At 44.0% G+C, this 24064-nt stretch overlaps 1 protein-coding gene across 4 annotated transcripts in view; it reads left to right on the top strand.

The window, feature by feature from the left end:
• The window catches only part of BNIP2 (BCL2 interacting protein 2), a 2487402-nt gene that overhangs the window by 79289 nt on the left and 2384049 nt on the right, over positions 1-24064 (top strand). The window lies entirely within an intron of this gene.

The raw sequence follows: 24064 nt of genomic DNA, 5'->3' as shown, positions 1-24064 counted from the left end.
GGTGCAGGATGTCATTTTGGAGGCCAGAAGACCATCTACTAGAAAAGCTTACTCCGCAAAATGGAAGCGGTTTTGCTGTTGGAATGAGAAAAGAGGGCAGGACCCTAGAAAATTGAACTTGCCTCAGGTGTTACAATACCTAGCTGAACTACTGAGCAGTGGACTTTCATTTTCTTCAATCAAAATACACGCCTCAGCCATTTCTGCAGAATTCAACACGGATCCTCCTTTATTCTCACACCCACTCTTACGGCAGTTCCTCAGAGGGGCTAAGAATATAAGACCTCCCAGGAAACAACCAATACCAGCCTGGGACCTTAATTACATACTAGAAAAATTAACATTGCCTCCCTTTGAACCTGCTGCTTCAACAGATCTACAATTTTTGTCCTGGAAAACAGCTTTCCTTCTGGCCATCACTTCAGCTCGTAGGGTTTCTGAACTACAGGCCCTCATGGCGGTGCAGCCCTTCCTCATCTTCCATCAGGACAGGGTTACCCTTCGTACCAACCCATCTTTTATGCCAAAAGTGGTATCTAGGGTAGCCTTAAACCAAGCCATACACCTTCCTACCTTTTATCCTAACCCTCAAAACAAAGGGGAAAGGCTGCTTCACTCTTTAGACATCCATAGGCAGCTACGTTACTATTTGGACAGAACAAAGTCCTTCAGGAAATCAGACCAACTTTTTGTGTCCTATGCCGTAGGGGCTCCAGGGAAACCAGTTACCAAACAGACCATTTCCAAGTGGATTGGCCACTGCATACGTTTTGTTACTCCCATCATGGGAAACCTGTCCCTACTGGTATCAGATCTCACTCCACCAGGGCCACAGCCACCTCTACAGCCTTCCTCAGAGGTGTGCCTACTAAGGATATCTTGGAGGCAGCCACTTGGAGTTCTGTACATACCTTCACAAAACACTACCATCTGCCCTTATATTCCAGAACAAGAGCAGGCTTTGCCACTGCTGTTTTGCAGGGCATTCTGGCTCAACCCAGTTCCTCATAGTACCTACCACCCTATGCATAGCTTTGGGACTCTACCCATCTGTGATTACTGCAGCTGTATGCACGATGAACATAGTACAGTTTTGTACCTACCATAAATGTAGATGTTCGAGTGCTAATACAGCTGCAGTACAGGTTTCCCTCCCTCCTTCCCCTCTTGGTAAGGCCATGGGGCCTAAAAACCTCTTCATACCTCTTGACTGGGTTATCCTGCTATGTTTTATTTGCTTACATTTGTGGATTAGCTTTATTTATGTATTGCCTTCCTTTTGGGGGCACCTGACATCTGGGGCAAGAAAGACTGAAGAACATGGCGTCGGCTGTGTCTTATATACTCTGGCCTTCCTGACGTCGGAAGAGTAAGCGACAACAACCGACGCCGGACCAAGACTTTGGAATTCGGCCGACCGAGGGACCGCCTGACGGCTGAAAACCCATCTGTGATTACTGCAGCTGTATTAGCACTCGAACATCTACATTTATGGTAGGTACAAAACTGTACTTTCTGCAGGGCCTCATAGCCAATTCTAACTCTTTATTGACCAGCCACCCAACCTTAACTTTGGTATTCTACCCAAGTGTAATGACTGCAACAGTGTAACACGATGAACATAGTACAGTTTTGTACCTACCATAAATGTAGATGTTCGAGTGTTCACACTGCTGCAGTCCAGGTTACCCTCCCTCCATCCCCTCTGTCCTAGCTGGAATTATCTGTACCGTTCTGTCCTATACAACCTTTGTGGTGTATTTGCTTGTAACTGAAGGTATTGTTTTTATTTTTTATGTATGTTGTATTAGCAATATGTATTGCCTACCTACTTGGGGGCACCTGACATCTGGGGCAAGAAAAACTGAAGAAAATGGCGTCAGATGCATCTTATATACCCCTGGCGCACTGACGTCAGGGAAGAAGCGACAGCAACCGACGCTGGACCCAGACTTTGGAACTCTGGCCAACTGCGGGACCACCTGATGGCAGGATAACCCAAGTGTAATGACTGCAGCAGTGTGAACACTCGAACATCCACATTTATGGTAGGTACAAAACTGTACTTTCTTCCTTGTGGAAATGGCCTGGGCAATTACCACAAGCTTCCTTACAGACTGGATCTGTTAACACAAAATCAGGGATGTTTGGCACATTCGACCCCAATCAACTTTATCTGACTGCCTGTATGATAGGGTCTTATTTTCCTTTAGTTACCTGTTTACTGAGGCTTTGCAGCAATTACTATTGGGGACAGGAAAGCCGGCTACTAGAAAAAAAAATATATTAGCAAATATAAAGTGTTTTCTAGTTGGTACCAGTAATAACATAACCAGCAGTCATTCAGGGCTAGTTGTTCTTTGGTTTTACAATGTTTGTGTGAGTTACTAGGCAATGGCCTTTTTTATTCCATCAAGGTTCATTTATTGGCCATTTCAGTTTGTCTGCCCATGGATCCTTTTCTTTCTTGGCTTTCTCATGTCAAAATGTTTTTTGAAAGGGGTTTTACTAAGAAGCCTCCAAGAAAACAAGTGGCCCCTCCTTGGGATCTTTATTTTGTGTTAGAGAAGCTAACGAACACTTGCTCCATTTGAACCAGCTAATCTATTTGACTTGAGGTTCTTAACATGGATAACAGTTTTTACTGATTGTTCTGACCTCTGCAAACACAATATCTGAGCTGCAAGCTCTTATGGCAAGTGACCCTTAGCTCATTTTCACAACAACAAGGTTTCTTTGACACCTAATCTGTCTATGCCACAAGTGGTATCTACATTTTTTGTAAGCCATACTTGTCCACTCCTCCATTTTCTCACTGATCTTAAAAATGAGGGAGATATGATGCTCCACACCTTGGGTGTCCACTGACAACTTCAGTGCTATTTTAGTAGAGCTAAATCTTTCAGCTCTTCTTTTCTTGTGAAGGTAAGAAGGGGGGACGACACGTGTGTGAATACCGACTTGTTTTCATGTGGTTGTCTAAGGTTATTACCTTTTTTACACTCACCACAGCAAAACTGTCCCGGTCAAGGTTCACTGTATCAGGGCCTTAGCTTTATCTGTGGCTTTTTGAAAAGAGATGGGTTCTAGAATCTACAGCTTTGTCCTTTATGCATAACTTTACAAAACACTATAAGCGTGAATCTGATGTCATGTCCATCCATTCCTCAACTGATGGGTCTCTAATCTGACCTTGGATCTGGCTTGGCGGCTTTTTTCCAGATTCCGAGATCCAACTCTCAAGCTCCTCCCTTTTCCCTGTAATGCCCCACCAACTTAGCATACCTTAGATCTTGTTTGGCGCCATATCACCCAAATGCAGATCACCTTCTCTTGAGCATTCATTTGTATATTTAAGGGTTATAAGTTTGCAAAGACTACTATTCTATTTTTCCATCTTTCTCTTGTCTTTGTAGTTCATCAGGCTCAGTTTTTTTCTACCTGCTGCATTTTAAAGTTCTCTTTTGTGTACCATTGTTGGTACTTACATTTTCTCTGCCCTTCCTTCTCTCTTTCTGTCTAGAGGGTATTCTGTGTACCATTATTGGTATATCCCCTGCTTTAGAAAAAAAAAAAAAAAATTTTTGTTGTGATCTTTCTCACTTCCGTCGGGTAAGCCCTATGGGCTTTAAAAAAATGCACTTCTTGTAATAATAAGATTCTCAGTTCTGATGCCCATTTGGAGTGTGTTTACTGTCTGGCCACGTAGAGTCCAACTGCAGTATATGTGCAGGCTGCAACTCTCGAGTTCTTTGTGATCACAGGAGCAAAATAGTTTTGAAGGGACTCCTTCCTTCCTCTTCCTTTTCTTTAGCTGCTGGGGCAAAACTTCTTGCCAGGAAGACCAAAAAAGGAAAGGCTGAATTGGCTCCAAAAGGCAAGGACTCTAGACAATGGTGCCTTGACCGTTCGCCAAGATCGGCTCCAACAATTGAGCCTCCTTGAAAGATTTCTAAGAAGTTAGATCCAATCACTCTCAGATCCTACCACATTGAAGCTCAAGTCTGTTTGGATCTGGGCACCCTGGTACTCGACAGAGCAGACCTCTCCTCAGCTCCATACTTTGTTCCTGCAGGAGATGCAAAGGAGATACTCCAGACCACCATCTACCAGGTCCTCCCTTGGGTCCTGCAGGAGGTGGTCTGAAGCAGAGTTGGATAGGATGATGAGGCAGTTCCTCAAAGCTCGTGTCCAGATGGGGTAATTCAGTCTCCTATCAGACCCATGAGCCTGCCCTCCACTGAACCTCAAGTGGTCTTTCCTTTTTTGATTAAACTGGTGGTTTCAGAGTCATCAGATATGATATCTTTGAGAGTGTCCTCATTGGATCCAGAGACTGTTCGTTCTACTCTGACCATGTTCCTGAGTCACCCAGCAACAACCCTTTTGGAGCATGATGAGACTGAGCCAATGCATCAGTGCTAGCTCTAAGAGGTTGGGGTCGACTCTAAGTTGTTGGAGCTGTTCTTGCCCTGGGCAGCCTCAGCGCTGGACAGCTCGGGTCTGACGCCCTCCACAGGTCAGGGGTCTTGGAGAATTCAGGCAACATTGGTGCAGGGGGCATTGGCTCCAGTGCAGCCAGCTGCTGTTTCTCCTGGACCTTCTGCCTTTGAGGTAGTGGAGATGGCCTTCTCACTGTCTAGAGAGATGACATCTTTGTGCCCTTCAGATCCTATCTGTATCCCAGCATCAGGTTTGAGCTCTGAGCCTTTCAGGTCTACCTCACTGAGATGGCCAACTTGATCAAGCCTCCAGTCACTCCTCCCTCTGGGCTCCACATCACTTCCAATACCTCACCAGACAACCACACTGATGAGGTCCCTAGGAAGAGAATGTGCAAAAGGAGACACACAGATTCCTTCCAGGAATCTCTCGGTGAGGACACTAACTTCAGTGAAGGGGAGGGGTCCCCCAAATTTCCACCTGATGATGCCTCCTTTAGAGAAGTTCTGGAACTTCTAAAGCATAAAGGTGGATGGTCTTCTAAACTCCCTTCCCAGGAGGAGTCTGTGTTCTGGAGTCTTTCAAGTCTGACCCAGCTACATCTTGGGTGAAGTCACTGGTTGATGAGCTGATGGAACTTGTCTCAAGCCATGCACGGAAGGAGCTGGATACTGGGTACGTATTTCCATGTGACCCGATAGGTTTCTAGCCCCACCGCAAAGTTTAGAACCACTGGAGTAATGCAGTTCCAGTAGATGCCATGGTCATGGTGGCTGCCACCACAAAAGAGTTTGCAGAGCTCATCTGTCCATCCCCCTAACAGGGAGTCTAGGTCTTTGGACAGATTTGGAAAGGTTGTTTACACTTTGGTGACCTTTACCCTATGGTCACTGACTTTATCTTACTTTAAAAGGTTGCAAAGAGATTTGCCCAAGGAGCTCTCCAAATCTCTTTTTGTGTCTGTCTTTGGAAGACCAGAATAAGTTTTTTTTTCACAACTGGCCACCCTTCAGTCCATATCTAATGTGTCATGAGGTTGATATCCCATGCTGCATAGGGTACCTCATGGGTGGCTGGTTCTAGCATAACTATCAGGAGACATCCCTGAATGTGCCTGTGCAGTTTTGCAGAGCCCTTCACGTCTTCATTCATCAGTGGTCCTTTTAACGGCACATCCTTGTTCGGCCCAAAAGTAATGAAAACAGTCTCCAGAAGTGAGCAAGAGGGAAAGATGTTGTCTACCTTTGGGATCCATTTTTCTGCCCCTCAGACACCCTTCTCATGAATCAGCGAGGAGGTAAGATGATGTGGTTTTGCAAGTCCAAAGGTCCTTTCGAGGATTCACAAGGAGATGGTTCTCCCAGGGGCAGAGAGGGGGACTCTAACAGAAGATGCTGCCCTTGTGGCAGAGGTAGCGCACAGAACCAAGGTTTCTGAGATTCCTTCTCAGACAAACTCTACCAGTGCTCCTCAAATGTTGCTTTGCTGCTTTTCTCAGGAGGCAGACAGGGAACACTTGTCTGTGCACCACAAAGCCTGGATATCCATTCCAAAAGATACTTGGGTGCAGAGGATCATATCCAGAAGTTATTTCACACCATTTTCCCAAATTCCCTGTACAAAAATCAGAAAAATCCACGATGATCCATCCAATCAGAGGGAGGCAGCAGCCTTAGAAATAGAAAAGCTTCTAGAAGAAAGTCATCCAGTAGGTCCACGCAGACCAGGTATGAGCCAGAACCTACTCAAGATTAGTTTTAGTGGGAAAAAAGATGGGACTTGAGACCCATCCTGAACCTCAGCAAACTAAACCAGTATGTGAAATATTCAAAGGTGTTCTTCGTGTTTCACTGTTGCAGTCATCACACTTGGGTTATCCTGCCAGAGGTATCCCTCAGTCTGCCCGAATACCAGAGGCTTAGTATTTCTGCATTGATTGCTGTCACCCCAGGACTGATGTCAGGTTGCCAGTGGTATAAAATCAGGTCGCCGACACCATTACATCAGTCTTTCTTGCCAAGGAGCCCGAAGCAGAAGCAGTTCGTATGAGTGCCGGTCGGCCGCTGCATTTCGTTTCCGAAATTAAAGTTGAAGTCTTCTAAAGCTAAGTACCCCGTTGGGGATCCTTTTTTCTTGCTCTAACCGATGTCAGAAAAAGTTAACAATTGTCTCGCCTGTGGAAAGCAAATACCACACCGAGATTTCCAGCCTTACTGCGTCACCTATTTAGGCCCAGACCACGATGTCCCTCGCTGTTGTTTTTGTGCTTTGTTCAACACCAGAACTATACATTGTCAGGCCCTTATCGTAGCTAAATGTTTTTGCTCTTGATCTCCATATTTCGAAATGGCTTCGGTAAGCCATCCGACTACCGATCTTCTGAAAAACGTAAGCATGAAGACCGCACAGGTCCAAAACTGCCGATGATGCTTCCATTAAGCTAGTCAGCAGTTCGCTGGTCCTCAGTGAGGCACTTTCGCAGCCCCTGATGCCCACTTCTGTGGATTCGCAGGCCCCTACCGAGACCATTCGGAGTCCGGTATGCCACGAGTCTCTTCTTTGACTAAGGATCCTTCGGATGTCTCTACCTTGGATGGGTCCAGAGCCGCTGAGCAGGCACCGGCTTCCGAGGAAGTTCTTCGCACTACCAATATTCGACACAAACCGACAACTTCTTTCACATCTTCAGTCCTTTCTAAAACTACCGAGCTTCTAAGGCCCAGGGTATGAACTACACCTAAAAAACTGACGACCTAAGCTCAAGCACCTGCTTCCATGCCTCAATCTCAAATGCTTGAAATGGTGGAAGACCTTATCATACTTATCAGGGGAAGCCAGCCTAGCCCTTCCAAAAGAAAAAGAGACTTGTCCCCAGCAGTTTTATCTGACCAGGAATCTGATAACTCTGAGATTTCTGAATATGAAGACATGCACCCCTTGTCTGCTTATGAGGATTCAGATGCAGAGGAATCCATTCCTTCTGCTTAAAATGGCGGAAGACCTTATCATGCTGATTAGAGGAAAAGCCAGCCTACCCTTGCTAAAAGGAAAAGAGACTTGTCCCAAATAGCCTTATCTGACCAAGAGTCCGACGACTTTGAGGTTTCACATGCCCTTATCTGCTTATGAGGATTCAGATGCAGAGGAATCCATTCCTTCTGCCTCTCCTCCAATAGATTTTTCATTTGGTGAAACCCTACATACATTTCCAATGGGAATGTCAGTACTATCCTCAGTCCAAAAAGACTCGGGGAATTTTTAGATTTACCACAGCACAGACCTTTTGCTATTCCTCCTGTTCTGGATGTTGTGGATGATGTTTTCATGGAATCCAATTTAACTCCTGACACCCTCCCACCTGCTACCAGGAAACCTGACAGGTATTACAGAGTCCCTGACTCACACAAATTTATTTTCAGAAATCCTTCTGCTGACCCAGAGGTCATCTCCCAAGGACCTAAAGGAATAAAAGCAACCACAGCTAAGACTCCCACCCCTTCGGACTGGGATTCCCGAGCTTTAGACAGATGGGATAAAAAAGTATACACCTCTCCAACTCTTGCCATTAGAGCACTAAATTGTCAGTTCCACATGCTGAAGTATCAGCAACATGCAATGGAACTCCTTAAACAAAAAATATCTACCTTTCCGGCTTGTGCCAAAAATAAAGATTTACAGGAGCTTATGCATTCTGCACGCCAGGTTACTAAACACACCTTGCAATGTGGCTTTGATGCCCTAGAAGCATCCTGCAGGGCAGCAGTCACAGGTTCTGTACTTAGGCATGCTTGGCTTAAGGAACAGACCTTGCCAGACCATGTCAAATCAAAACTTTTAGATGCACCACTGAACAAAGACAATTTGTTTGGCACCAAGGCAGAAGAGGTCTTAAAAAAGATGGAAGAAAAAGCTAAATCTATCCAGACAGTTAGACTTCTTGCAAGTCCAGCCTTCGAGGTTCAGTAGGCATTGCCCCACCAAGCACTGGTACTTTCCGGCCCCCTCAAGGCCAGCTTGGACAAGACCTAGGGGAAGCAGACCCCACAGACAGCAGTCCCAGGGAATGCAGAGATCTAAGCAATGGAGTTCCACCACTTTAAAAACAGGGAGTGCTAAGCCACCCCCTTATGGAGAGAACTCACAATGACTTTACAACTCCACCCCTTACCTCTGCCCACCTGCTTGTGCCCCTAGGAGGAAAACTCTCCTCCCATGCAAAAAACTGGGCTTCCATCACCAACGACCGATGGGTCCTCAACATAGTGTCCTAGGGATGCAAATTTTATTTCTACACAACTGCCAACCCCAAAAGGATTCCCAGGTCTTCCTCCAAAGCAGTGGGCAGAGGCCCAAAATCCAAGTCCATTCCCTGCTCTCCATGAGGGCAATACAGCCTGTTCCTGCAGACCAGATAAGCCAAGGTTTCTATTTCAGGCTTTTCTTGGTACCCAGAAAAGAGGGCACATGGCACCAAATCTTCGAGCTATCAATTCTAAACACCTTCCTGGTGATACCAAAATTCAGAATACTCCGTCTCCAGCAGCTTTTTCCTATTCTATCCAAAGATGCTTGGTTAACCACCCTAGACCTAAAAGAGGCCTATCTACACATCCCAGTCAGAGATTCTTGCAGGAAATATCTACGTTTCAGGGCAGAATATATGCACTTTCAGTTCTCTGCCTTCCCTTTGGCTTATCCACTGCTCTGAGTTTTCACAAAATGCCTGGCTCCTGCCATTGCTTTTTGCAGACAAAGGAATATTCAAATTTACCCCTACTTAGATGACTGCCTGATTCAGGCAGACAGTCAGGAAAGGCCGATGTTCTTCATGTTTCACTGTTGCAGTCATTACATTTGGGTAATCTGCTGGCAGGTTGCCCTCAGTCAGCCTGAATTCCAAAGTCTTGGGTCTTGCATCAGTTGCTGTCTCTTCTTCCATGACGTCAGGTCGTCAGGGGTATAAAACATGCAGCCGACACCATTTTCTTCAGTCTTTCTTGCCGCGCGGTGCCCGAAGCAGAAGCATTTCGCAAGTGCCGGTCGGCCAACTACTGAAATATTCGAGTTTGAGTTTCAGAACCGAAGTCTTCACTAAAGCTAAGTACCCCGTTGGGGAAACTTTTTTCTTGCTCCATACCAATGTCAGAAAAAATTAATAATTGTATTACTTGTGGGAAGCAAATACCTTATAAGGATTTTCATTTATACTGTATTCTTTGCCTAGGCCGTGATCACAACGTGCCTGGCTGTCGGTTTTGTGCTAGATTTAACCAACGCACTGTTAAGCGTCGGTATATTTTTGCCTCAGAATATTTTGGAAACAGATTTAACTACCCAGAAATGTCGGATAGCAATCTGACTACTGGAGTACATAAAAAATGCAAAGAAAAGGACAGAGAAAGGCAATCGAGATCCAAAACAGATGATGAAGCGTCTCCTAAGCCAGTCGCCGGTTCGCCAGTACTCAGTGAGGCGGTTTTGCAGCCCCTGATACCTGCTACCTTCAAGTCGCAGGCCTCTACCGACACCCATGTGGAGTCCGGCATGCCGCAAGACATTCAAGGTATTGGATCGAAGGATGTATCTCCCTCGGATGGGTCCGGAGCTGCTGAGCAGGCACTGGCTTCTGAGGGTGTATTCAGACCTCAACATTTGTATATCAAACCGACGACAGCTACAAAACCAAAGACAAAAGCAACTTCTAAAACTAAAAAAAATGACGCATGAGCCATGTGCACAGGCCTCTATGCCTAAAAACAGATTATCAAAATGGCTGAAGACCTTATTACTTTGATCAGGGGTACCCATCCCCCTCCAGATAAGAAGCCTAGGCAAGACACTGATTATGAATCTTCAGATCAGGTTTCTATTTTTTCTGATTCCTCTTCTGAACAGGAATTATCTATACCTCCCTATGAGGATTCTGATGCAGAGGAGTCTATACCATCTGCTTCTCCTCCTGAGGATTATTCATTTGGGGAAACCTTGCATGCTTTGAGGGAGCATTTTCACTGCGAGAGTCAAGACTTCTCAGAATCAAAAAAGAGGCTCAGGGATTTCCTTCTTCTCCCTCAGCACAGGCATTTAGCCATTCCCCCTGTTTTAGACATTGTGGATAATGTGTTTTTGGAGTCTAGCTTGACCCCGGACTCCTTACCTCCGGCTCCTAGTAAGCCTGACAGATATTACAGGGTCCCTGACTCACATGAATTTTTATTTAGAAACCCTGCTGCTGATCCTGAAACTGTTTCACAGGGTCCAAAGGGAGTTAATGCCTCATCAGCAAAAAAATCCTACCCCGAGATTCAAGGGCACAGGACAGATGGGGAAAAAAGGTTTATATATCTGCAACCTTGGCAGTCAAAAAGTTAAACTGTCAATTTCATATGCTTAAGTATCAACAACATGTTATGGGATTGCTGAAACAGAAAATGATGTTGATTTCTGAATGTGCAGAAAATAAAGAATTGCAGGAATTATTGCATGCAGCTGAACAGGTTGGAAAGCATACTTTGCAATGTGTTTTTTTTTTTTTTTTCAAAACAAGTTTATTGTTTTAACATATAAGAGAAATATCATAACAATTTTATACAAATAATTAAAAATAGGTATTATTATAATATTCAACAAAACAACTAAAGTATTTACAAAGACATCCACTACAATCAGATCAATTAATTAAACTAAAATACTGTGCTATTGAAATTAGAATTTTTTAACAAATTTTGTAAATTATCCCATACAATAAAATGTGATGTTTTTCTAGTTGTTCTCATTCTAATTGTGCTTATTTCCATATGACACATTATATTCATAACATTTTTAAATTCATTGAAGCAAGGAGGTGTATCTGAAATCCAATTTCTAGTTATTATTTTCCTAGCCACTGCTAGGATAGACCATAACAAGGGAAGCTTAATCTTTTAACACATTGAGGTACAGGTGTGTTGAATAATATAAGAGACTTAGAAATAATGAAATTATCTGTAACAAGAGCCTGCAAAAATTCATTAATTGACTTCCAGTATTCTTTCAACTTCATACAGTCATAAAACATATGAGCCCAGTCAGCATTAATTTCTACATTACATCTCTTACATAGATTATCTTTATTATTAATTTTATTCATCATCAAAGGTGTATAAAAGATCTATGTAAAAATTTCCATGTATAAAGTCTCCAGACAATGGAAGATGTAGTTCTGTAAGCAGATTCCAATATATATTGTTTATCTTGTTGAGTTGGTGGGTCCCCATTAATAGAGGTGAAATAATTCCAGTATGAATCTACATTGTAAAAGTTTCTTGTCTGATAATTTTATGTATATATGAAAGTTTACCTTTATCAGAAACTTTATGCTGTAAATTTATTATCAAGTAATCAATCAGTTTTGGAATAGATTCTTTAACTGTTATAGACATTAGATCTATTCTATCAATGAGATGTCTAAAGATCTGAACCTCTAACCAGCAAGTTTCTCTTAGATCAAATTCTTGTTTTAAGAAATCTAGATTTTTAACTTTATTATCAGATATCAGCTGATACCAGTACTTTAGATTATTATCTATAGCTAAATGAGCTCCTTCAGAAGTAGATGACATAAGCATACCCTGAGTATAAATTATAGGAATACAATAAAATTCCATTCCCTATACTTAGGGTGCATGAATATAAAGTTTATAACTGATAATAATATTTAATGGGTAACAGACCATATGTTTAGGTGTAATAGGTGAAGTACAAAATTCCTTTAGCAACCACAACATGGAGTTATTTATAATCATATTTTTATGTGTTAAGGAGATTTTCATGAAGTGCATACTAATTAGCTCCCAATAATCTTTCCATTTTGACATATGACCGATCTATTAATAAAGTAATAACTTTTATAGTAGAAGAGATAATATATAAATTAAAGTCTGGAAAAGAAATACCCCCTTGAGACCAGCTATTAGTATGTTTCTTTAATGCAATCCTAGGTCTATTAGGTGCCCATAAGAAATTTAACATTAGTGTATTCAGTTTCTTGATAGTTATTTTTGTAGGTGAAAGTATTATTGACTGTATTAAGTATAAAATCTTGGGGAATATTATCATTTTAATAATTGTAAGTCTCTCCTCCATAGTAAAAAACATATTATTCCAGGTATGCAATGTGGTTTTTGACTCCTTAGAGGCCTCCTGCAGGACCGCCATTACTGGATCTGTGATTAGGAGGCATGCCTGGCTAAAGGAACAAAATTTGCCTGATCATGTTAAAGCTAAATTGCTATATGTACCTTTGTAGCGTGATACTCTGGTATTAAGGCAGAAGAGGTTTTAAAGAAAATGGAAGACAAAGCTAAGTCTATGCAAACTGTTAAAGACTTCTTACAAGTGCAGCCACCAAGATTCAGTAGACACTGACCTACAAAGAATTGGTCCTTTCCTGTGTCAGACAGAGCTCCGAGGGGCAAATCCAGACTCCCTAAGGGTTCCAGATACCAGGCGCAAGATTCATACAGGTCAAAGCAATGGGGCGCTTCTACCTCCAAATCTGGAGGAAATAAAGCGCAAACCTACAGAAAACAGTCCCAATGACTTCCCTCTACCTGCACCAAGAACTTATCTTTTGGCAGCACCCTTAGGGGGGAAATTAGCACTTTTTGCTCAAAATTGGCAGTTAATAACCCAGGACAAATCGGTACTAAACATAGTATCACAGGGATACAGATACCATTTCCACACTCTGCCAATGGCAAACGGTTGGCCAGATCTGCCCAAAAATCAATGGGCAGAGGCACAGAAACAGGTTACGTCCCTCATGGATGGGGGCCATTCAGCCAGTAGCAGAACAGGAAAAAGGACAAAGTTTTTACTCAAGACTGTTCTAGGTACCCAGAAAGGACAAGGCCTGGCGGCCAATACTAGATTTATCAATTTTGAACACATACCTGCACATTCCAAAATTCAAAATGCTGACTTTGCAGCAGCTTCTTCCCATGCTGGGCAAGAATGCTTGGCTGGTGACATTAGACCTAAAAGAGGCATACCTACATGTCCCAATAAGACAATCATGCATAAGATACCTCAGATTCAAGGCTGGCTTAATGCATTACCAATTCTCTGCACTGCCCTTTGGCTTATCTACTGCGCCCAGGGTCTTCACAAAATGCCTGGCACCAGTAATTGCATTTTGCAGACAAAAAAGGTATACAAATATACCCTTACTTTGACGACTGTCTCATTCAAGCAGAGAGCAAGGATATTCTTCTTTGACACCTGGTGTTTGTGAAAAGGCTTCTAACAGGCCTAGGGTACACAATAAACGAAAATAAATCACAACTGGTACCCTCTCAAAAGATAACATTCCTGGGTGCAAGCTTGAATACAACTGCCCATATGGCTTACCTCACGCCAGACAAGCAAAGGCAACTGACTACTTACTTTAAACTTATGGCAATAAAAACCCAGTTATCTGCAAGACAAATTCTGCAGGTTTTGGGCTTCATGGCATCCTGCATCCTACTGATTCCACATGCAAGACTGCATATGAGGAAACTTCAATGGTACCTAAAAAGTTTATGGAGTCAACATTCTCACAGTCTGGAAACAATGATTCCTCTCATACCCTGCCTACAACAGGAATTTCTGTGGTGGGCAAAGGCATGTCACCAAAACATGGGACTGGCCTTCACTCTACCCCCTGCCAGCCAAACCTTAACAGACGCATCAGATTATGCCTGGGGGGCCCATATGGCAGGAAGATGCATTCAGGGCATATGGACCCCAAAACAAATGCATCTACATATCAACCAGAAAGAGATGATAGCTGTTCAAAATGCCCTAACAGCCTTCAAGGACTTACTTCATCCAGGACAACTACTGATAAAGATGGACAACACCGCAGTCATGTGGTATATAAACAAGCAAGGAGGCACACACTCATACCCCCTTTGCAGATTAGCCATGGCACTGTGGGACACAGCTTTGACCTACCAAATACATCTTCAAGCTCAATTCCTGCCAGAAAAGCAAAATACTCTGGCAGACAATTTAAGCAGAAACCTTATGGACCCTCACTAGTGGAAACTAAATCCACAAGTCTTCAGCATGATAACAGAGAAATGGGGGAGCCCAGACATAGATCTTTTTGCCTCTCCTCAATTTTATCAATTGTAAAGATTCTGCACAAGGACTTATCACAGACAAGCATGGAAAGTGGACGCCCTATCCTTCAGTTGGAAAAAACCTATCAGTTTATGCCTTTCCTCTTCTGCCTCTTCTTCCCAAGGTCCTCCTAAAAGTCAGACAAGAGAAAGCAAAGATGATACTAATTGCCACGGACTGGCCCCGCCAATATTGGTAGCCAGTCTTGGACCTTACCTCAAAGAATTCAACTACTGTCCCAGCAAAACAATCAGATCCTGCACAATCAACTCAAGACACTGAACCTGGCAGCATGGCTGATCTTGTAGTTATGCAAACAACTCCTCTCAGTAAAGCTGTGATGGATGTCATTTTGGAAGCCAGAACGCCTAGTACTAGAAAATCTTATGCTGATAAATGGAAGAGATTCTGTGCTTGGAATCAAGCACAAGGAACTGATGCAGCAGAACCAAATATTCCTCAGATATTACAATATTTAACCGAGATGCTTGACAAAGGCCCATCTTTCTTATCAATTAAAATCCATGCCTCTGCCATCTCAGCTCATTACAATACAGAGCCACCAATCTTTTCTCATCCTTTACTAAAGCAGTATCTTAGAGGAGCCAAAAATTTAAGGCCTCCTAGAAGATCACCATTACCTGCATGGGACCTCAATTATGTATTGGAAAAGCTCACCCTGCCTCCATTTGAACCAGCTGCTACCGCTGATATAAAGTTCTTATCATGGAAAACGGCTCTGCTACTAGCAATTACTTCAGCAAGAAGAGTTTCAGAGCTACAGGCCCTCATGGCTGTAGAGCCTTTTATCATATTTTACCCAGACAGGGCATCTCTGAGGACAAATCCTCCATTTATGCCTAAGGTGGTTTCCAGTGTGGCTCTTAACCAAATAATTCATCTGCCAACCTTTTACCCAAATCCGCAGAACAAGGGGGAGAGAATTCTGCATTCCTTGGACGTACATAGACAGCTAAGATTCAACTTGAGCAGGACTAAAGCTCTAAGAAAAACTGAGCAATTACTAGTGACGTGCTGCAGGATCAAAAGGAAAGGCTATTTCAAAGCAGACAGTTTCAAAGTGGATAAGCCACTCCATCCGTTTCTGCTACTTACACCATGGTAAACATGTGCCCAAGGGCATTAGGTCTCATTCCACCAGAGCTGCAGCTACTTCAGCAGCCTTTCTCAGAGGAGTACCAACCAAAGACATTCTAGAGGCTGCTACTTGGAGTTCTGTTCACACTTTTACAAAGCATTATCATTTGCCTTTCTACTGTAAGTCCAGGGCAGGCTTTGCCACTGCTGTTCTGCAGGGCCTTATAGTCGCACCTAATGCTGTTTAGCTCCAGCCTCCCAACCATAGCTTAGCTTTGGGATTATACCCAAATGTAATGACTGCAACAGTGAAACACGAAGAACATAGTACAGTTGTGTACAATTACCATAAATGTAGATGTTCGAGTGTATTCATTGTTGCAGTCCAAGTTACCCGCCCGCCATCCCCCAGTCATTCTGGAGTTTATCTTTCCTTCTCTATCTTCTACAACCTATGTGGTGTATTTGCTTGTAGATGAAGGTAAAGTTTATATTGATGCATGTGTTTATATATATATATATATATATATATATATATATATATATATATGTATATATATAATTTTGGCTACCTTTTTGGGGGCACCTGACATCTGGGGTAAGAAAAACTAAAGAAAATGGTGTCGGCTGCATGTTTTATACCCCCTGATGACCTGACGTCATTGAAGAGGAGACGGCAACCGAGGCAGGACCCAAGACTTTGAAATTCAGGCCGACTGAGGGCAACCTGCCAGCAGATTACCCAAATGCAATGACTGCAACAGTGAATACACGCGAACATCTACATTTATGGTAAGTGTACACAACTGTACTTTACAGCACCTGACCTTTGTAAAGGACCTACTAGCCTCCCTGGGGTACACTGTAAACGAAAAGAAATCCAAATTAGTCCCCACTCAAAAAATTGTATTCCTGGGAGCAAGCCTGGACACAGCATCTCAGATGGCATTCCTTACTACAGAAAAACAAGCATATCTGACAGGCTACTTCTCATAGCTAGCCACCATAACCCAGTTATCCGCAAGGAAAATCTTGCAAGGTCTAGGGTTCATGGCATCCTGCATTCTACTCTTTCCATATGCCAGACTGCATATGAGGAAACTTAAGTGGTACTTAAACCTTTGGTGTCAACACTCTCAGGACCTGGAAACTATCACACTTATAACACCTTGTCTAAGGAAAGATTTTCTTTGGTGGGCAGCAGCATGCTACCACAACAGGGGCCTTCCCTTTTCACAACCCTATGCTGCCCAGACCCTAACCACAGACGCATCAGATTATGCCTGGGGTGCACACCTGGATGGCAGGGTGCATTCAGGGCCATTGGAGCCCAAATCAAATACATCTGCACATAAACCAAAAAGAGATGCTAGCTGTTCAGCACACTCTGACAACTTTCAGATCCCTTCTCTCCCTGGGGCCTCTACTGATTAAAACAGACAACACCACAGTGATGTGGTACATCAACAAGCAGGGAGGATCTCACTCTTATCCCCTCTGCAGGCTAGCCATGACCCTTTGGCACACGGCTTCAGCCATACAAATTCACCTGCTAGCACAATTCCTGCCAGGCTCCAAAAACTCTCTAGCAGACCGCGTGAGCAGAAACCTTAGACCCACACGAGTGGCAGCTAGACCACAGCACCTTCAACCTTGTAATCCAGAAATGGGGCACCCTAAAGGTGGACCTTTTTGCTTCCCACAATAATCACCAGCTCAGAAAATTCTGCACCAGGGAACCTTACAGCAAGGCCTGGAAAGTGGAAGCCCTATCCTTCCAATGGATAAACCTCTCGATCTATGCATTTCCCCCTCTGCCTCTACTGACAAGGGTACTACTCAAAATAAGGGAGGAAAAACCAAGAGCAATCTTGATTGCCCCAGACTGGCCACGCCAGCACTGGTACCCACTGTTGCGCAGTCTGTCACCCCTGCCTCCATAGCACCTACCTCAGATCTTAACTCTCCTGACCCAGCAGAATGGAGAATTCATGCATCCACAATTGCAGACCCTGAACCTGGCAGCCTGGTTTATTCCCTGACTTCTCCTCCAGTTGTCAGCCTAAGCAAGCAAGTCCTGGACGTTATACATGAGGCCAGACGCCCCAGCACTAGAAAATCCTATGCTGACAAGTGGAAAAGGTATTCCGCCTGGGTCCAGGCTAAAAGAGCTGAAACAGCATAGCCCTCCCTACCTCTCATCCTGGATTACCTAGCAGACCTACTTCACAGGGGCCTATCCTTCTCTTCTATTAAAATTCATGCCTCTGCCATCTCTGCTCATTACAGCACAGAGCCACCTCTCTTTTCTCACCCTCTCATCAAACAGTTCCTAAGAGGGGCTAACAATTTAAGGCCACCAAAAAGAGCTCATACCCCAGCTTAGGACCTTAAGTTTGTGTTGGAAAAGCTCACACTTACCCCCCTTTGAGCCTGCAGCTTCAGCAGAGTTAAAATTCCTCTCTTGGAAATCAGCCTTGCTTCTGGCATTACATCAGCTAGCAGAGTTTCAGAGCTACAAGCACTCATGGCTGTGGAGCCTTTCATCATTTTTCATGCTGACAGGGTCTCCCTCAGGACTAACCCAACTTTCATGCCTAAAGTAGTGTCCATTGTGGCTCTCAACCAACTTATTCATTTGCCCACCTTTTTCCCTAAGCCTCAAAACAAGGGAGAAAGGATTCTGCATTTTTATATGTGCACAGACAGCTTGGATTCTACCTGGATAGGACTAAATCTTTTAAAAAACTGACCAATTGCTAGTCAGCTTTGCAGCAGGGGCAGAGGGCAAGGCCATATCCAAACAATCTCCAAATGGATAGCGCACTGTAACCATTTCTGCTACAAATACCATGGGAAACCGCCCCTTAAGGGGGTCAGGACACTTTCCACCAGGGTAACCTCCACCTCTGCAGCTTTTCTCAGAGGGGTCTCTACCAGGGACATCCTGGAGGCTGCAACATGGAGTTCTGTTCATACCTTCACCAAGCATTACCACCTGCCTTTCTTCTCCAAATCCAGGGCAGGCTTTGCAGCCGCAGTCTTGCAGGGCATCCTAGCCATCCCAGCCATCCCCAACTCTTCTTGACTGCCTCCACCCTTTTCTTCAGCTTTGGGAATCAACCCAAGTGTGGTGACTGCTACAGTGAAACACGAAGAACATAGTACAGTTGTGTACACTTACCATAAATGTAGATGTTCGAGTTTATTCTCTGTTGCAGTCCTGGTTTCCCACTCTCCAACCCCCTTGTCTCTTTCTCTCTTCCTCACTCCTTACTGGGATTTTTGGTATTTTTTTTCTACTGGTGGCGTTCTTCCACCATAACCTAGCTCCCTGTTTGGGGGCTCCTGACATTTGGGGCAAGAAAAACTGATGTAATGGCGTCGGTTGCCTGATTTTATACCACTGACGACCTGATGTCAGTCCTGGAGCGACAGCAACTGATGCAGAAATACTAAGCCTCTGGTATTCAGGCCGACTAAGGGCTACCCCTGGCAGGATAACCCAAGTGTGATGACTGCAACAGTGAATACACTCAAACATCTACATTTATGTTAAGTGTACACAACTGTACTTTTCAGATGGTCACACTTCAGTCCATTTTGCCCCACTGTGAAAGAATGATTGGATGTGCCCCATAGATCTTCAGGATGCATACTATCACATCAAAATTAACAAGCTCTCCAGAAGATATCTGCAATTCTTTCTGGGAGATGGTCATTACCAGGTTTAGAGCACTGCCCTTTGGCCTCACCACAGCCCAAGGGTGTTCACCAAATGCATGGAGATGGTATTAACTTACCTGAGACTGTTGGGATTATGGGTCTTTTCAATACCTAGACTGGCTCCTGACTGCTCTGACCAGGCATCTACTCGTACAAGCAAGAGACTGCTTGCTCCATTTAGGTCTCCATCTAGATATCACAATCAATTACAGCAAGTTATATCTCGCATGTACATGGAATCTGGGGTTCATAGGTGCTTATCTAGGCACAGTCAATCAGATAGCGTCACTTCCTCCACCTCCAATAACAGTGCAGCCCCTCAGATCCCAGGTCATGGAAGTGATCTCACATTCTTTTCCTCCAGCACTAGTCTTGCAAGCAGTAGGGCCCATGTTAGCAGCAGATGATTCTATTAGCCAGATTTCATATCTGGATTCTGCAGTGGACTCTGTCAGTACAGTGGTCTGTTCTTCAGCAGCCCTTGTACACGCCAATCAGGGTCAAACAAGTTTGCAAGAAAGACCTTTTTTGATGAATCCATTCGGACGAAGTTTCTCAGGGCCATCCATTTGTTCTCCCACTACTGGTAGCCACAATTACCATGGACATGTCCTATTGGGGTGGGGGACATTTCTTGGGAAGGACAGTCCAAGGTATGTGGTCCTCAGAAGAGTCCAGTTCACACATCAATGTCCTGGAAATGAAAGCAATTCTCCTAGCGTTACAGGTCTTTCTAGATGCCCTTCCTTTGGGGATGATTGCATTTCAAATGGACAATATGTCTGTAGTCTGGTACATCAGCAAACAGGGAAAAACAGTACTTGTCCTCTATGTCAAGATGCAATGAGAGTGTGGCAGTGGTTGATCTCTTCTGGCCACTTTCTCATACCAACACACATACCAGGGAAAACCAGTGTGTTGGCAGACAAACTAAGCAGATCCATTCTGATGTCTCACAGGTGGTCTCTCAATATCAAGGTGCTTGAAGAGAATTTTCCATTGATGGGGCCAGCCATGCCGTGATCTTTTCACTTCTCCCCTCAACAAGTGCAGCATGTTCATCTTGCCCCCCTCTGGAGGAGTCATTGAGAGATGCTCTAGTTCACTACTGGCCCTCTGGTCTCTCTTATGCTTATCCCCCTTTACCTCTAATCCCCAAATTTCTAAAGAAAGCATATTGCTTGCATAGCAGAGATCCTCATTGCACCATTTTGGGCTTGCCAAATTTGATTTCCCTTCCTGTGGCCTCATCTTCTGTATCTGCTGTGCATGCTGGAAAACAGTCCAGACTCCTATCTCATCTGACGGGTTTGACTCATCTCAGACACAAGCCTCAAGTTGGCCGCATGGTTTCTCTTGTTCCAGTGATGGCTAAACAGCCGAGGCTTGCCTCTCCGGTCAGGCATATTCTACTGTCTTCTCAAAAGGCTTCTGCCAGGAAAATCTACAAAAGTAAGTGGGAAAGATTTTCAGTTTGGGCCCTCCAGAGAGATTTGGACTCCTTTTCTGCCCCAATCCCCACTGTTTTTGAATTTTTAGCTTCCATGTTTAAGGGGCAAGTAAAGTTGGCTGCCATTTCCAACTTTCATTCAGGTGAAAATCATTCTTTTTTGGCCTCTTCTTAGTTGTTCAAGGCTTTCCTGAAAGACAGCTTCTTACTTAGGCACACAGCCAGTGACCCTACTCCTCCTTGGGGTTTAACTGTCATGCTTCAAGGTCTGACCCAAAGCTCCTTTGAACCTTCAGCAAAGACCGATCTTAAGATGTTCTTCGTGTTTCACTGTTGCAGTCATTACATTTGGGTTATCTGCCTGCAGGTAGCCCTCAGCCGGCCTGAATACCAGAGCCTTGGATCCTGCGTCGGATGCTGTCTCTTCTTCCATGATGTCAGGTCGTCGGAGGTATAAAATATGCAGCCGACGCCATTACATCAGTCTTTCTTGCTGTGCGGTGCCCGAAGCAGAAGCAGTTCATAAGTGCCGGTCGGCCGACTCCTGAAATTTTCGTTTTCGAGTTTCAGAACCGAAGTCTTTGAAAAAAGCTAAGTTCCCCGTTGGGGATCCTTTTTTTTGCTCTTAACCAATGTCAGTAAAAGTTAACAATCGTCTTAACTGTGGAAAGCAAATACCTCAAAGATTTTCATTCGTACTGCATTCCTTGCTTAGGCCCAGACCACGACGTTCCTTGCTGTCTTATTCAACCCCCGAACTATTCGTCGTCAGTCTATTTTCGCAGCAAATTATTTTGGTACTCTGTTTAACTATCCAGAAATGGCTTCGGTAAGCCATCCGACTACCGATATTCCGAAAAAAACGTAAGGATAAAGACAGAGACAGACCGCATAGGTCCAAAGCTGCCGATGATGCTTCTATTAAGCTAGTCGCCAGTTCATCGGTACTCAGTGAGGCGCTTTCACAGCCCCTGATACCCGCTACTTCAGATTCGCAGACCTCTACTGAGACCCATTTGGAGTCTGATAATGCAGCAAGATGCTTCTTTGACTATGGAACCTACTTATGTCTCATCCTTGGATGGGTCTGGAGCCGCTGTGCAGCCACTGGCTTCTGAGGGTGTATTCAGGCCTACTGATTTGCATTTTAAACTGACACCATCTTCTTTATCAAGGCCTAAAACTCAACCCACGCCTAGAAAAACGACGTCCAAACCACATGGTCAGGCCCATATGCCCAAAAAAAAAAAAAAAAAAAAATGCTTAGAATGACTGAAGACCTTATTACTTTAATTAGGGGGAAACCAGCCTTCCCCCTCTAAGAGACCTAGAGCTGATTTTCCTTCTGATTCTTCTGGTCAGGATTCTATAATTTCTGTTACTTGTGATGACCAGGATTTGCCCTTATCTACCCATGAGGATTCTGATGCAGACGATTCCATTCCCTCTGCTTCCCCTCCAGAAGATTTTTCTTTTGGTGAAACCTTGCACACTCTTGGGGAGCATTTCCTGTGGGAAAGCCAGGATTACTCTGACTCCAAAAGGAAGGTTAGGGAATTCTTAGTCCTCCCTCAACACAGGTCTTTAGCTATCCCTCCTGTTCAGGACATTGTAGATCTTCCTGGAATCTAGCCTGGCCCCAGACACTTTACCTCCAGCTCCCAGAAAACCTGACAGGTATTACAAGAGTACCTGACTGTCATAAGTTCCTCTTCAAGAATTCTACTGCGGATCTAGAGACCATTTCCCAAGGACTAAAGGGCATTAAGGCTACTGCTGCCAAAAACCCTAACCCCTCTGATGGAGATTCCAGGGCCTTGGACAGTTGGGGTAAGAAGGTATACACTTCTGCTACTTTGGCCATTAGGGCCTTAAATTGCCAGTTTCATATGTTAAAGTATCAGCAGCATATTATGGGACTGCTTAAACAGAAAATGATGTTGATTCTTGATTGTGCTGAGCATAACGAATTACAGGATTTAATGCATTCTGCTGAACAAGTTGGTAAACATACTTTGCAATGTGGTTTTAACTCTTTAGAAGCATCTTGCAGGGCTGCTGTCACTGGGTCTGTACTTTGAAGGCATGCTTGGCTTAAGGAGCAAAACTTGCCGGATCATGTTAAAGCTAAATTACTGGATGCTCCCTTAAACCAAGACCGCCTGCTTGGCAACAAAGTAGAAGTCGTCCTTAAAAAGATGGAGGAAAAAGCTAAATCTGTGCAAAGTGTTAAAGATTTCCTCCAAGTACAGCCGCCCAGATTTAGTAGGCATTGGCCTTCTAAGAATTAGTCCTTTCCAGTCTCTTCCAGGTCTTCTCAGTCCAAACCCAGGAACAGCAGACCACCTAGGTTACAGTCTCAGGCTACACACAGGCCTAAGCAGTGAGGGGCTACCACTTCCAATACTGGAAGTAGTAAGACACCCCCTATGGAAAAATGTCACAATGACTTAACCTTAACCCTTCCAAGCCCTGCTCAACTGCCTGCTCCCTTAGGAGGAAAGCTCGTCCTGCATGCAAAAAACTGGGAACTCATTACCCAGGACAAATGGGTTTTAAATATAGTTTTCCAAGGATACAGATTCCACTTCCACACCTTACCAACCTCAAACGGTTGGCCAGACCTACCCCCAAATCAGTGGCAGAGGCTCAGCAGCAGGTTCTCTCTATTCTAAGTATCAGAGGCTATTCAACCTGTCCCAGCAGAAGAAAGGGGACAAGGTTTTTACTCAAGACTTTCCCTGGTACCCAGAAAAGACCGCTTATGGTGTCCTATCCTGGACCTCTCTATTCTAAACACCTTTTTGTTAATTCCAAAATTCAAAATGCTAACACTTTAACAGCTGCTTCGTATGTTGGTAAAGATGCCTGGTTGGCAGCCTTAGACTTAAAGGAAGCTTACCTGCACATTCCAATAAGGGAATCTTGCAGGAAATACGTACGCTTCAGAGCAGGTTCCAAGCCCTATCAGTTCTCTGCACTTCCCTTTGGCTTATGTACTGCGCCCAGGGTATTCACAAAGTGTCTAGCTTCAGCTATTGCATTTTGCAGGCAGAGAAATATTCAGATATACCCATACCTGAATGATTGTCTGATGGCGGAAAGCCAGGACAATGCTATTAAAACATTTGGCATTTGTAAAGAAACTTTTAACCTTGCCGGGGTACACCATAAATGAAAAGAAATCTCATCTAGTAC

This window comes from Protopterus annectens, chromosome 7.part0 (genome assembly GCF_019279795.1).
Source record: "Protopterus annectens isolate FY-2018-M chromosome 7.part0, PAN1.0, whole genome shotgun sequence".
NCBI lineage: Eukaryota > Metazoa > Chordata > Ceratodontiformes > Protopteridae > Protopterus > Protopterus annectens.
This window is presented reverse-complemented; position numbering and strand designations above follow the sequence as displayed.